An 11979-nucleotide genomic window follows, 5' to 3' on the forward strand; every position below is an offset into this window, starting at 1 on the left:
AATAATTTATGGAGAATGTGTGTGAAAATTCTTTATTAAGCCATACAGTATTCTAAAAATAAAATACATTCCCATAAATTGAGTGACATTCAGTGAGTTATTTCGCATCCCCTCCAGTTGCTAGAAAGTGTGTGAGCGTTCATGTATCCACTGGGCAATGTTTGAGCACCTATTCCCTGTAAGACGATATGCTAACAGTTGGGAACACCTGGCGCCCACTTCCTGGCAGCCAGATGAAGGACTTTTGCAAAGTCCAGTAAAAATGCTCCAAGCTACTTTATCCATACTGAATGTATCCCTGCTGTGGGAAATGAAAGGTATCCAACACAGGAGTGCAGAAGCTCGTGAAGGGCCTTCCTTCTTCCAGCAATTGATTGGTTTCTAAGTTTGAACAGACAGAACATTCCAGATTAAATGAAAATAACAGAAATCATCTCTGTAAGTGTGATGGAGTCTGAAATTGGATTAACCTTCCATTCTAAAACAAGCTTCATCTGTCTCCCTTCCAGAAGCAAATATAAATCAGCATTTCCAGGGCATGTGGCAATGAGAGAGGACAAGGCTCACACCTGGCAGCCATACCAAGTACAGGACATCCATAAAGGTGTACGCCAAGGCTCAGGGCCTTCTCTGCACAAGAAACATCCCAGGTAAAGTGTTCTTTAAGTTGGAGGAGCAGGGACTGGGGGGGAAGGGGGGCTTGTGGGGGGCGGTGCTGGGGCTGTAAATTCGCAGGCCCTCAGATTTAGGCATTTTCCGATGAGTGATCTCACACTCAAGTGCCTTTGGATGCTGGAGAGTTCATTAAGGGAAGCCTGTGGGCCTGTGTGAGACCGCGGAGGGTGGGGGGCTGCAGAGTGGAGAGCCAGAGCACATACCATTTCCAGACCGTCACTTTCGACTCAGATCAAGAGACAAACACAGCTTATTCTCTGGGGCCTCGGGGCTCCAGCTCACATCCCTAATCTAGCCCAACCATACATTTTAAACATTTGGAAACTAAGGTCGGGAGAGGTGAAATGACTAAGCCAAATTCTCATTGTAAGTCGCAGAGAAACTGTGTTCAGGGTGAGGTGTTTCAACACAACAGAGAGCCCAAGGGGAGCAGGCTAAAGGCCGGCGCATTAACGTTTTCTAAGCAGCCTTGGCAGGCAGACTGGTTAAGAGCCTGGACTTTGAGCCAAAGGGCCTGTGCCTGAAGCCCAGCTCTAATACTTACAGCTGGGTGCCCTTAGCCAGGTTACTTAGGCTTTCTGTGCCTTGACTCCCTCATCTCTAAAATGGTGGTGATAATAGTCCTAGCTTCGTGGGGCTGTTGTGAGGATAAAATGAGTTCACATGTGGAAAGGACTAGCCTTTAAGTACTATCATTCCCATTTACAGACAAGGAAACATGCATTCTCAGAGGTCAAGGTCACACAGTTTTACTTAGAGATCAAAAATCTGTGCATGCACGTATGTACACAGGCACGCGCAGCTGGTATAGTGCCGGGCCCCCGCCACCAGCCCCCAAGACCTCCTGATTTCAGAGCCTGGCCTCCTGGAGCCTCACATCTGCAGTGACCAACTCGGGGAGAATTGCAAAAGGAGGGGCTGGGACAGAGGCCAGAGCTGGTTGGCGGAGTGGGTTTTTCCACTTTCCAGGAGTAGGTTTCCAGAAAAGCAAGCCCAGGGGTGAAGCCGTTTCCACACACCAGTGTTTCTCAAACTTCAGCGTGCGTTAGAATCAGCAGGGCTCTGACACTGGGTACCGATTGTGCACCAGAGTTCCTGGGTCGGTGGGTCTTGGGCATTTCTAACATTCCCAGGTGATGCTGAAGCTGCCGTTCTGGGAACTATAAGAACCCCATACATTTTTTCTAATTCTCAAAATAACCTTATGAGTTTGGCATTTTCTCCATTTGATAATGGAGAAAAGTAAGACTGGAGAATGTGGCTGACTTCCTCAATATCACACCATTTGTAAGGAGTAGAACTAGGTCTTGAATCAAGGCGGTCTGACTCTGGAGTCTGAGCTTTTCCTACTGGACCATGTGGGGTGAGGTATGAGTGTTCGTTCTCCACCAGGCACCTCGCTCTGGGCCAGGGGCACAAAGACAGGGGCCTGATGTGAGATGCAGTGTGCAGGTAGAGAAGATGTAGGAGAGGAGACTGCCCTGAAGAAGGAAAGACCTCCCTACTGGTTCCTATCGTCTCCCCTCCCAGTCCACCAACTGCCCTACCTCCTGGGCATTCACAGCTACTAAGTGTGACTAGGTCACATCCCTGACACCCCTTTTGTTGACTCTGCACTTCCTGCTCCCTTCATGGCCTTGTCTGCCTCTGCAGCCTAACTACCCCAAAGCTGTAGTCACACTAAGTTTTTGTCCACCCCTGAAGGTGACCCGCGCCCTCTCTAGCTCACTGTGCTGTGCTCCGCTTTCCCTCTGAGTATGGTACCCACCCCCATCTTTGGCTGGAACACCCCTTCTTGTCCTTGAAGACTCAGCAGCTCTGGCCACCCATCCCTCAACCTCACCAGTGGGGGTTACGTGTACTTCCTGCACCTTCCCAAGAATATCGTGCCTTATGTCTTTCATAACACTTGCATACGTTGTTGGGCAAATACGTATTTATTGATGTATTTCTCCTTCTACACTAAATATCTAGTATAAACCAACTTTTATCTCTAAATCCTCAAGGGCTATTACAGTATGTGGTACAGGGTGGGGCGGTGGTCCCGGAACTGGGTCTGCACATTATAATCACCCGGGGATATTTGAAAAATTCAAGCCCAGGCCACATTCCAGATCAGTGAAGTCACAGTCTCTGAAGGTGGGACACGGGGCATCAGGATGTTTTTCAAATCATCCCCAGGTGATCCAGTATGCGGACAAGATTGGGAAGCACTGAAGTAGAATTTCAGGGTGCAGGATGGTTGGATGGTTGGAAGGGTGGTTGGATAATTAGGTTGAAGTTTGAAAAGGAGAGTATCATGCAGAGAGAGGGATAAGAACTTTTTTTAAAAAGATTTTATTTATTTATTTGACCACACAAGCAGAGGGAGTGGCAGGCAGAGGGAGAGGGAGAAGCAGGCTCCCTGCTGAGCAGGGAGCCAACCACATCACGACCTCAGCCTAAGGCAGACGCTCCACCACTGAGCTACCCAGGCGCCCCGGGGTGGTGGGGGGGAGAACTTTTAATAAAAAGTAACAGCATAAACAAAAGCCCAAAGGTAACTAAGTACACAGGACCTGCTCGAAGATCAAACTAAAAAGGTAGCGAGCAGGCAGACTATGAAAGATCCAACTTGCCGTCCTCAGGAATTTAAATTTTATGCTGTAAGTGGATGAAAAGCCCTGGAAGAGTATAAGCAGAAGGTGAAATAAACATCTATTCTTTCAGGGACGCCTGGGTGGCTCAGTCGTTAATCGTCTGCCTTCGGCCCCAGTCATGATCCCGGGTCCTGGGATCCAGTGGGGCGCCCTGCTCAGCCGGGAGCCTGCTTCTCTCTCTCCCTCTGCCTCTCCCCCTGCTCATGCACGCTCTCTCTCTCTCTCAAATAAGTAAATAAATAAAATCTTTAAAAAAAAATAAACATCTGTTTTTTGGAAAACCAATTGGCAACTGTGAGCTCTTTTTGGAGTGGGAAGAGGCTAGAGGCAGGAACAAAAGCGCTTTTTCTGCTTCAGCCTCCTGCCAGGGAGTGGCCTCTAGAAGGCTGCCAAACTTTTAGGAGAGGCAGCCCAAGTGAAGCTTGACTGAGGGGGCACCTGAGGCTATTGGGGAGGGGGCGGGAATCCCCCCTCTACATCTGCTGCTAAAACTAGGACTCACATGCATGACTTTCTGCCTCCGACTCTCCTAACCTTTAAACTTGAAATGATCAGCAACGCGGGTGGGTTCCGACTCCATGTCCTGGTGTGGAAGTCATCCTTGACAAATTCAAACACAAAGGCAAGCAGACGTTAACTGATCAATGGCCACTAACAAAGCTGAACCTGCCAATTAAACAATCCGTTTTGTTTGATACCGTCTAGTTTTCTCTCTAGGTAGTCAATCTGTCAATCTGCTCTCTGATACTCTAACCATTAGCATCTGGATTGGGTCTCTCTGGCTCTCCCGGGAGGCTACTCACCCTGCTGCCACCCCATTTTACTGGAAACTAGGGTTTCCTCAGGCCAGCTTCATGCTGGAGTGTCCTTTCTACTCCCCATTCCTCCAACTAGTGATGGAGCTGGGGAAGGAGATGGGGGGGAGCTGGTGAACTGGAGTCCGAGGCCCCCACACACTTGATCTTCTACTTCCCCAGCTAGTCATGCTGGAGCTCCCAGTTACTCGTAGAGAAGGTCCCGAGCACCTGCCTAGGAGCACTCAACAGACCCCATATACTTGGTCTGGTTTTTCTTTGCCATTTCTTTTCCCCTCTTTCTTCATCTCCTAATTTTGTTCTCTCTTTCTTTTCTCTATTTTTTCTCCCCTCTTTTTCTAGCCCCCTACATCCACCCTCGTACACTATAACCACATCTCTCCCATTTGTCTGCCTGTTCCCTTCCTGCCCCAGGGTTGCCACACTCAGATGTTGCCCTGACCAGGAAGAAAGTGGGGAGAGCTTGCCAAGGCCAGAAGCATCTGCAGAACTATAGCTGCCCAAAAGGGAGCAGCCTTTCTGATAGGCACATAGGCCCTAGATGGGCTAGTTACCCTGTTCTTCGTGTTCTTCTCTCCTTTGTGTCCCTCTCCCCCATTCCAGAGCAATGCAGTGGGCTGGACAGAGCATGGGCTCTGGAGTCAGGCCTCTATTCAAACCCTGGCTCTGCCATTTGCTGATTCAGTAACCTTGACCATGTTATTTGAGCTCTCTGTGCCCACCTGCTTGGTTGTTGGTTCTAAATGCCCAGGGAGGCATTCCAGCATAGTGAACACAGACCAAAGTCTCGAATGCTCAGTCAACCACTTACTGGCTGTGTGACCTCGGTACCTAACCTCCCCAAGCCCTAATTTCCTCCTCTCTCCAATGGGTAACAGAAGGACCAAACTTGTCAGGTTGTGGTGAAGATTAATGAGCTAATTCAGGGAAAGTACTTAGCATGAAATAATTGCTACTGTATGCCCTGGTTGTTGTTGTTATATATTATTTATATACCGCCTAGCACATGGTAGGTACTTATTGTATCCAGCTTCCAAGATGGTCCCCAGGGAGCCTCACCATCTGGAATGCATGTCCTTGTGTAGTGTCCCCCTACACCGAATCACAAATCACAGCTCGTGTGAATTAGCATGAATGCAGTGCAAGTGACCACGTGCCTTGCAAGACCAAGTCCGAAAAGCCATTGCAGCTCCCACTTCAGCTTCTTGAGTCATTTGCTCTGGGGGAAGTCAGCTGCCATGCCATGAGGCCCAATAGAAAGGCCCCTGTGGAGAGGTGCTGAGGTCTCCTGCCAACAGCTAGCGCCACCCTGCCAACTGAGAGAGTCTACCACCTCAGCAGCGGAGTTCCCAGTGCCTGTCAAACCGGGAGAGGGCTGCAAGACTGGCTAGCATCTGATGGCAGCCTCCTGGGGGCCCTGGAGCCATAGCTGCCCAGCCAAACCAAATTCCTGACCCCTAGAAACGGGGGGAGATAATAAGTTGTTTGTTGTAAGCCACACATTTGTTACACAGCAACAGTTACCTAACACCGTGCTTTCAAACAAACAAACAAACAAAAAAAGTGTCTTCCAAGTGAGAACAGATTGGCGTTTCCATTGCAAATCCATACGGTCTAGCATGCGAACAGCAGGGGGCGCCATCGGACCATTTTCTGGTCTCGCCACGCCAGGCTTTTTCCTCCCTCCAGCCCTGGGCACATCCGGGTTGGGTCAAAGGAAAGGCCAGACTGGGCCACCCTGCTTCTCGTGGGCAGAGCTGAAGGTGGTCCCAGGGGAATAGCCAGTCTCAATATCGGCTCAGAGCGGTCCCCTTCCCCCTGTGGCCAGGAAGCCCAGCAAGTGGCTCAGAGTCCCGCGTCACTGCTTTAGAGCAAGTTTCCAGGCAGGTGTGGCTACAACTCCTCAGTGGCTTTCCTGTTCTGGGGCTTAAAGCAGAGCCCCCGGTCAGGGTGCTGTGGTTCTGAGCCACCGTTTAGGGAAGGGTTTCTAGGCCTCTTCCAAATGACCTCTTTGCCACTGAGAAGAAAGGGAGCCTGACCCAAGTGATGGCTTGCTCCCTCTGCTGTCCTGGTGACCGCAGCCCACATACCCGGGCGATTGCCTCAAGGTCAGCAGGTGAGGGTGTTGCTGCAGGAGGGCCATTGACCTTTCCCATCTCGTGCCTCAGGCTTTGGGACCTCTCGGCACATAGGAGCACACCCAGGTCTGGCCTCAAAGAGTGAGACCCTGTCAGACCCTGTCAACTGGGGGAGCACACCTAACGACCAGACAGCCAGCCACACAGCACACTGGAGGCATCTGGAGTCCTTGCGCGGGGCCACAGTTCCCGCTGGGAGGTGAGCAAGATGGCTGAGTCCACCTCCCTGCTCTGCTTCTGTGTTCTCCAGGAAGAATGGAGAGCCTGCTGGCACCCATCTCCTCCGAGCCAGACACTCAGGGTATCCTAGGCCTGCTGGGTCGTCTTACCCCTTCTGGCTCAGGAAAAGCAGGGCTTTGGCGGGGAGGGAGCCAAGGGATAGAACACATCCCGGACACTTCGCCTGATTCCTTGTTGACAAATGAGGCCAGGGTAGGGGTGGGTGGGGAGAGGTCCTCTGATGGGGTGAGAAGGTAAAGATCAACGCACTGCAAGTTGATTGACCCCTGGCCCCAGGAATGATCTTTGGTACCTGCTTCCTTGGCCAGGAGAACTGGAGAGGAGGCAGGACCACACTCCAGGGGATTAGAGAAATGCAGGGAAGGCACATTTTCTCTCTGATGTGGTGTGCTTAAGTACCACATCCACCAGTGCCTCCATCTTGGACTTCCCATCCTCCAGAATGGTGAGGAATATAATATTGTTGTGATAGCAGCCTGAATGAACCCGGACACAAGGTTATAGCTTGTCTGGGGAAGCCCCCAGGTGACGAGTCTAATAGTCTGATTCTGCAGTTCTGGTCTTAAAATACCCCATAGCTGATCTTCTCCATCCTGTGTGTTGCACCAGGACCCTCACCTTTTCCAGACCTCGGTCCTAGCAGTGAGGTAAACTCCAGTCCCTGGGAGGATCTATCGTGGCAATGACTGCACCAGCTCTCGTCTGCCCGGCGGGTCAGTTTCCTTCTCCAGACTCACCACGTTGTTACTGTATGTGTTAGTATTTGATAAAGTTAACTGTGCTCATTCCTTGTGTTTTTGAAATTTTCCTGTCACATGGCAGGCCCTCGATAAATATTTCTATAAACAAATGCTTCAAGGGGCCTTTGGTCTCAACAGCATGATCAAACTAAATAGAATAAAGAAATGATGTCATAGGAATATAGTCATTCAACAAAGAATGATTGAATGCCTACCTCACATAAGGTTCTGGGCACCACGCTGTGGAGGAGTCTAAAGTAAGCCAGGAATAGTCCCTGTGGACAAGTACTTAAGAAAACAACCCACGTTGCTGTCTCCCACCTTCATCGCACATGGAGTGAAGTGGAGACCTGTGTCTACCAGCTGGAGGAGGTGTGTGGCCACTGTGAACATGTCTAAGGTGTTAGTCAGCTAGAAATACTCAGCAGTGAATAAAATGAGAAGTGTACTGAGACCCCTGAGGAGCTGGGGTGGTCCCATGTGGCCTAGGGGAGAGAGTGGGGAGCCATGAGGATCACCAGGGGCCTGGAGGAGAAGCCGGGTGCTGATACATTCAAAACAAGACAAAACAAAACTCCATAAAGGAACTCTGTGGAAGATTTGGATGAGATGGAAGAATACCTCCACCTCAGGGACACTCAGCTTTCCCATCTGCAGTCTAGTGGGGGCGTTCTCACCTGCAGGAGGTAAGAACTAAGAAAATCACCAGAGGCTCCATCAGTCCACGATGAAGAGGATGCCCAAAGGAGAATGTGTAGAAAACTCTACGAGAACCATATGGCCCCCCTCAACATGAAAAGTCTCTGCCAGAAATGTCTTTACTTCCTCACAAAGAAACAAGCTACTTCCAACAGGTTGGACTCGCTTACCCGCTTCTCCACAGTCAGGAAATTGATTTTCTGTTCTCTCTGGACTCCCTCTGGACGGTGGAACTCAGTTAGGAAGCTTCACTTCCTGTTCTCTCGGTAACCCTATTTGGTGAAATTAGAATTAGGACTTTAATTCAATGTAGTGCAAAACCCAATGAGATTAGCTTTATGGTTTCAAGACCTTGACTTGGAAACAGAATCCCGCATTCTCTATTCCTCTTCTAACAATTGACAGATGTCTAAAGTGCAGGGGTGGGAAGGCACCCTGGCCTGGGGGTTGGTATCACTCTCCTGGGTTCTGTGCCCCCCACTGCCTGGACTGTTGTGACTTTGAACTCTTTCAGCGCTAGGTAGCTACCAGTGTATTCTGTGAGGCGTGGCCGGTACCCATCTTTAAAACAAAAGTGACTATTAGATTTCTTTTCCATGCTGTGTAAAAATCAGGTGGCAAACAGCCCAAACCCAAATAGCTACTATTCTTCAGGCACCTCCCAAGTGGGACACGGTTGGCATGTGCCATTTCACGTGATTCTTACCTGTGGCTGGCTTTATGGGCAGAGGACCCCCGGCAGTTCAGAGGGCCCCACTCTCAGAAGGACCCCACACTTGCTTTACTGCTCTGTTGTTGTTGTCTTGAAATGTTTAACCACTCTTGAGCAAAGGATTTGTATTTACGTTTGCATTTTGCACTGTACTCTGCAAATCATACCCAGTTCTGTTCCCACTACAACTCCATCATGTGGTGGATATTGTTGATCCCACTTTTAAAATGGGAAACAGATGTTGAGAGTGGGTTCAGTAACTTACCCCAGGTCATAAAGATAGAAAATGGCAGAGCTGGGATTTGACGCCAGGACCCTGCTACCAACCCCACAGCCATGTTCTGTCAACTCTGCAATGCCTTATTTCTATCTACTTCAAGTCAGTCTGCCTCTCTGAATTAGGATATTAACTCTGGACACTACAGGTTCAAGTGCATTAGCAGGTGGGTTTTGTTCTTTTATCCGCACAATTGCTTTAGATCTCTGGGTAGTTCTGCATTGTAGTATTTATTTTCTGACAAAATGGTTTCCAGCAAAATGCAACAAATTTTGTCTTTGAAACCTTGGCAATCTTGTTATCCTTATATACTTTTAAAATGGCATTACAAACGTTGACATGAAGAACATTTGCCCTATAACAAAATTACATTTCTTTCTAAGATGTAGTGATTTAATAATTAAAACAATATCCATGAAATATAAATACAAGGTATTCATAAATAAATTAGACTGTGGCTGCTAAGAGCCAATTATCACATAAGATGTCTTCGATGACTGAAATAATAAGAGGGCAGAATATTAATTCTGACATTCTCTATAGGCCATGATTATAAATTGCTAAAACGGTTTAATAGGCTATGGAATTTTATTGAGATTTCAGATGGCCCTTAAAATATTCATTGTGTGTTAGAAATTATTTGCCTTGATTGATTTTAGTTATAATTCTGTTATATGTTTACAAGATGGGAACAGGAGGGGTGCTATCGAACTGAGAAGAAAAGTCTACTCTACTTATGAAATAATAATGTGACTAAGATAATGGCACCATGATTAAGAAGCTCAGACCTAGGGCGCCTGGGTGGCTCAGTTGGTTAAGCGGCTGCCTTTGGCTCAGGTCATGATCCTGGAGTCCCGGGATCGAGTCCCGCATGGGGCTCCCTGCTCAGCAGGGAGTCTGCTTCTCCCTCTGACCCTCCCCCCTCTCGTGCTCTCTCTCTCTCTCTCTCTCTCTCATTCTCGCTCTCAAATAAAAAAAAAAAAAAAAAAAGAGGCTCAGACCTAGATCTGAATCCCAGTTTCACTACCTTCTGGCTGTGTGACCTTGAGCAAATTACTTCTCAAATGTCCTCCTTGTCAGGGAAGGGTTGTGATGAGGAATGAATTAGATAATGCATGAAGCCCATAGCACAGAACCTGGCTTCTTCGTTCTTAGGATTTCTGCTGCCACAAAGGGGGACCTTGAAGGATTTGGGAAGACAGCCTTTCCTACCTCAGTGATTATGCTTTAACTTCTATCTCAAGGGCCATAATATTTCCTTTAGCACCAACCTGAAAAATTATTGGGATATTCTCAGTGGTGTGTTGGAAAAGGTTTACCAGCCAGCTCTGGGTGGCAGGGTGAGCTGGGGAGCCTGGATTTGCTTGCTGATTTCCATGGTGTAAATTCTCACCGTGACTGGAGTTGGGAAGAGAGGCAGGCACTGGTCTCTGGGGAGCTGACATGACAGTCCCCACATACCACTGGAAAACTGTGGGTCTGTGGGTTCTCCCTCATTCTTTATATATATATATATATATATATATATATATATATATATATATATACACACACACACATACACACACACACGTGTGTATTTAAATTAACATATAATGTATTATTTGTTTCAGGGGTATAGGTCTGTGATTCATCAGTCTTATATAATAGCCAGTGCTCATTACAATACATACCCTCCCCAATGTCCATCACCAGGTTACCCCATCCCCCCACCCACCTACCCTCCAGCAGCCCTCAGTTTGTTCCCTGAGGTTGAGTCTCTTATGGTTTGTCTCCCTCTCTGGTTTCATCTTTTTTCATTTTTTCCTCCTCTTCCCCTATGATCCTCTGTCTTGTTTCTCAAATTCCTCATATCAGTGAGATTGTATGATAGTTGTCTTTCTCCGATTGACTTATTTCACTTGCATAATACCCTCTAGTTCCATCCACATCGTTGCAAATGGCAAGATTTCATTTTTTGATGTCTGCATCATATTCTGTGTGTGTGTGTGTGTGTGTGTGTGTGTGTGTGTGTGTGTGTGTGTCACATCTTTTTTATCCATTCATCTGTCAATGGACATCTGGCCTTTTTCCACAGTTTGGCTATTGTGGACATTGCTGCTATAAACATTGGGGTGCAGGTGCCCCTTTGGATCCCTACATTTGTATCTTTGGGGTAAATACCTAGGAGTGCAATTGCCGGGTTGTACAGTAGCTCTATTTTCAACTTTCTGTTTTCCAGAGTGGTTGCACCAGCTTGCATTCCCACCAACAGTGTAGGAGGGTTCCCCTTTCTCCACATCCCCGCCAACATCTGTCGTTTCCTGACTTGTTCATTTTAGCCATTCTGACTGGTGTGAGGTGGTATCTCACTGAGGTTTTGATTTGGATTTCCCTGATGCCGAGTGATGTTGAGCACTTTTTCATGTGTCTGTTGGCCATTTGGATGTCTTCTTTGGAGAAATGTCTGTTCATGTCTTCAGCTCATTTCTTGATTGGATTATTTGTTCTTTGGGTGTTGAGTTTGATAAGTTCTTTATAGATTTTGGATACTAGCCCTTTATCTGATGTGTCATTTACAAGTATCTTCTCCCATTCTGTCGGTTGTCTTTTGCTTTTGTCGACTGTTCCCTTTGCTGTGCAAAAGCTTTTTATCTTGATGAAGTCCCAATAGTTCATTTTTGTCCTTGTTTATCTTGCCTTTGGTGATGTTTCTAGGAAGAAGTTGCTGCAGCTGAGGTGGAAGAGGTTGCTGACTGTGTTCTCCTCTAGGATTTTGATGGATTCCTGTCTCACATTGAGGTCTTTCATCCATTTTGAGTCTATTTTTGTGTGTGGTATAAGGAAATGGTCCAGTTTCATTCTTCTGCATGTGGCTGTCCAATTTTCCCAACACCATTTGTTGAAGAGACTGTCTTTCCCATTGGATATTCTTTTCCTGCTTTGTCGAGGATTAGTTCACTATAGAGTTGAGGGTCCATTTCTGGGCTCTCTATTCTGTTCCATTGATCTATGTGTCTGTTTTTGTGCCAGTACCATACTGTCTTGATGATTACAGCTTTGTA

General features: G+C 47.6%; 2 long non-coding RNA genes across 2 annotated transcripts; one reads left to right on the forward strand and one right to left on the reverse strand.

Annotated features, from left to right (window-relative positions):
• Positions 1 to 248: 248 nt before the first annotated feature.
• LOC113937067 lies at positions 249 to 7256 on the reverse strand. Its single transcript, XR_003524479.1, has 3 exons — positions 7126 to 7256; positions 3817 to 3914; positions 249 to 381 (listed from the first exon to the last, which is right to left on the reverse strand). It is a non-coding gene; the product is annotated as an uncharacterized LOC113937067 (long non-coding RNA).
• On the forward strand, positions 375 to 7215 carry LOC113937066. Its single transcript, XR_003524478.1, has 3 exons — positions 375 to 650; positions 6298 to 6466; positions 7117 to 7215. It is a non-coding gene; the product is annotated as an uncharacterized LOC113937066 (long non-coding RNA).
• Positions 7257 to 11979: the final 4723 nt, after the last annotated feature.

Source organism: Zalophus californianus, chromosome 8, assembly GCF_009762305.2.
Source record: "Zalophus californianus isolate mZalCal1 chromosome 8, mZalCal1.pri.v2, whole genome shotgun sequence".
Classification (NCBI taxonomy): Eukaryota; Metazoa; Chordata; class Mammalia; order Carnivora; family Otariidae; genus Zalophus; species Zalophus californianus.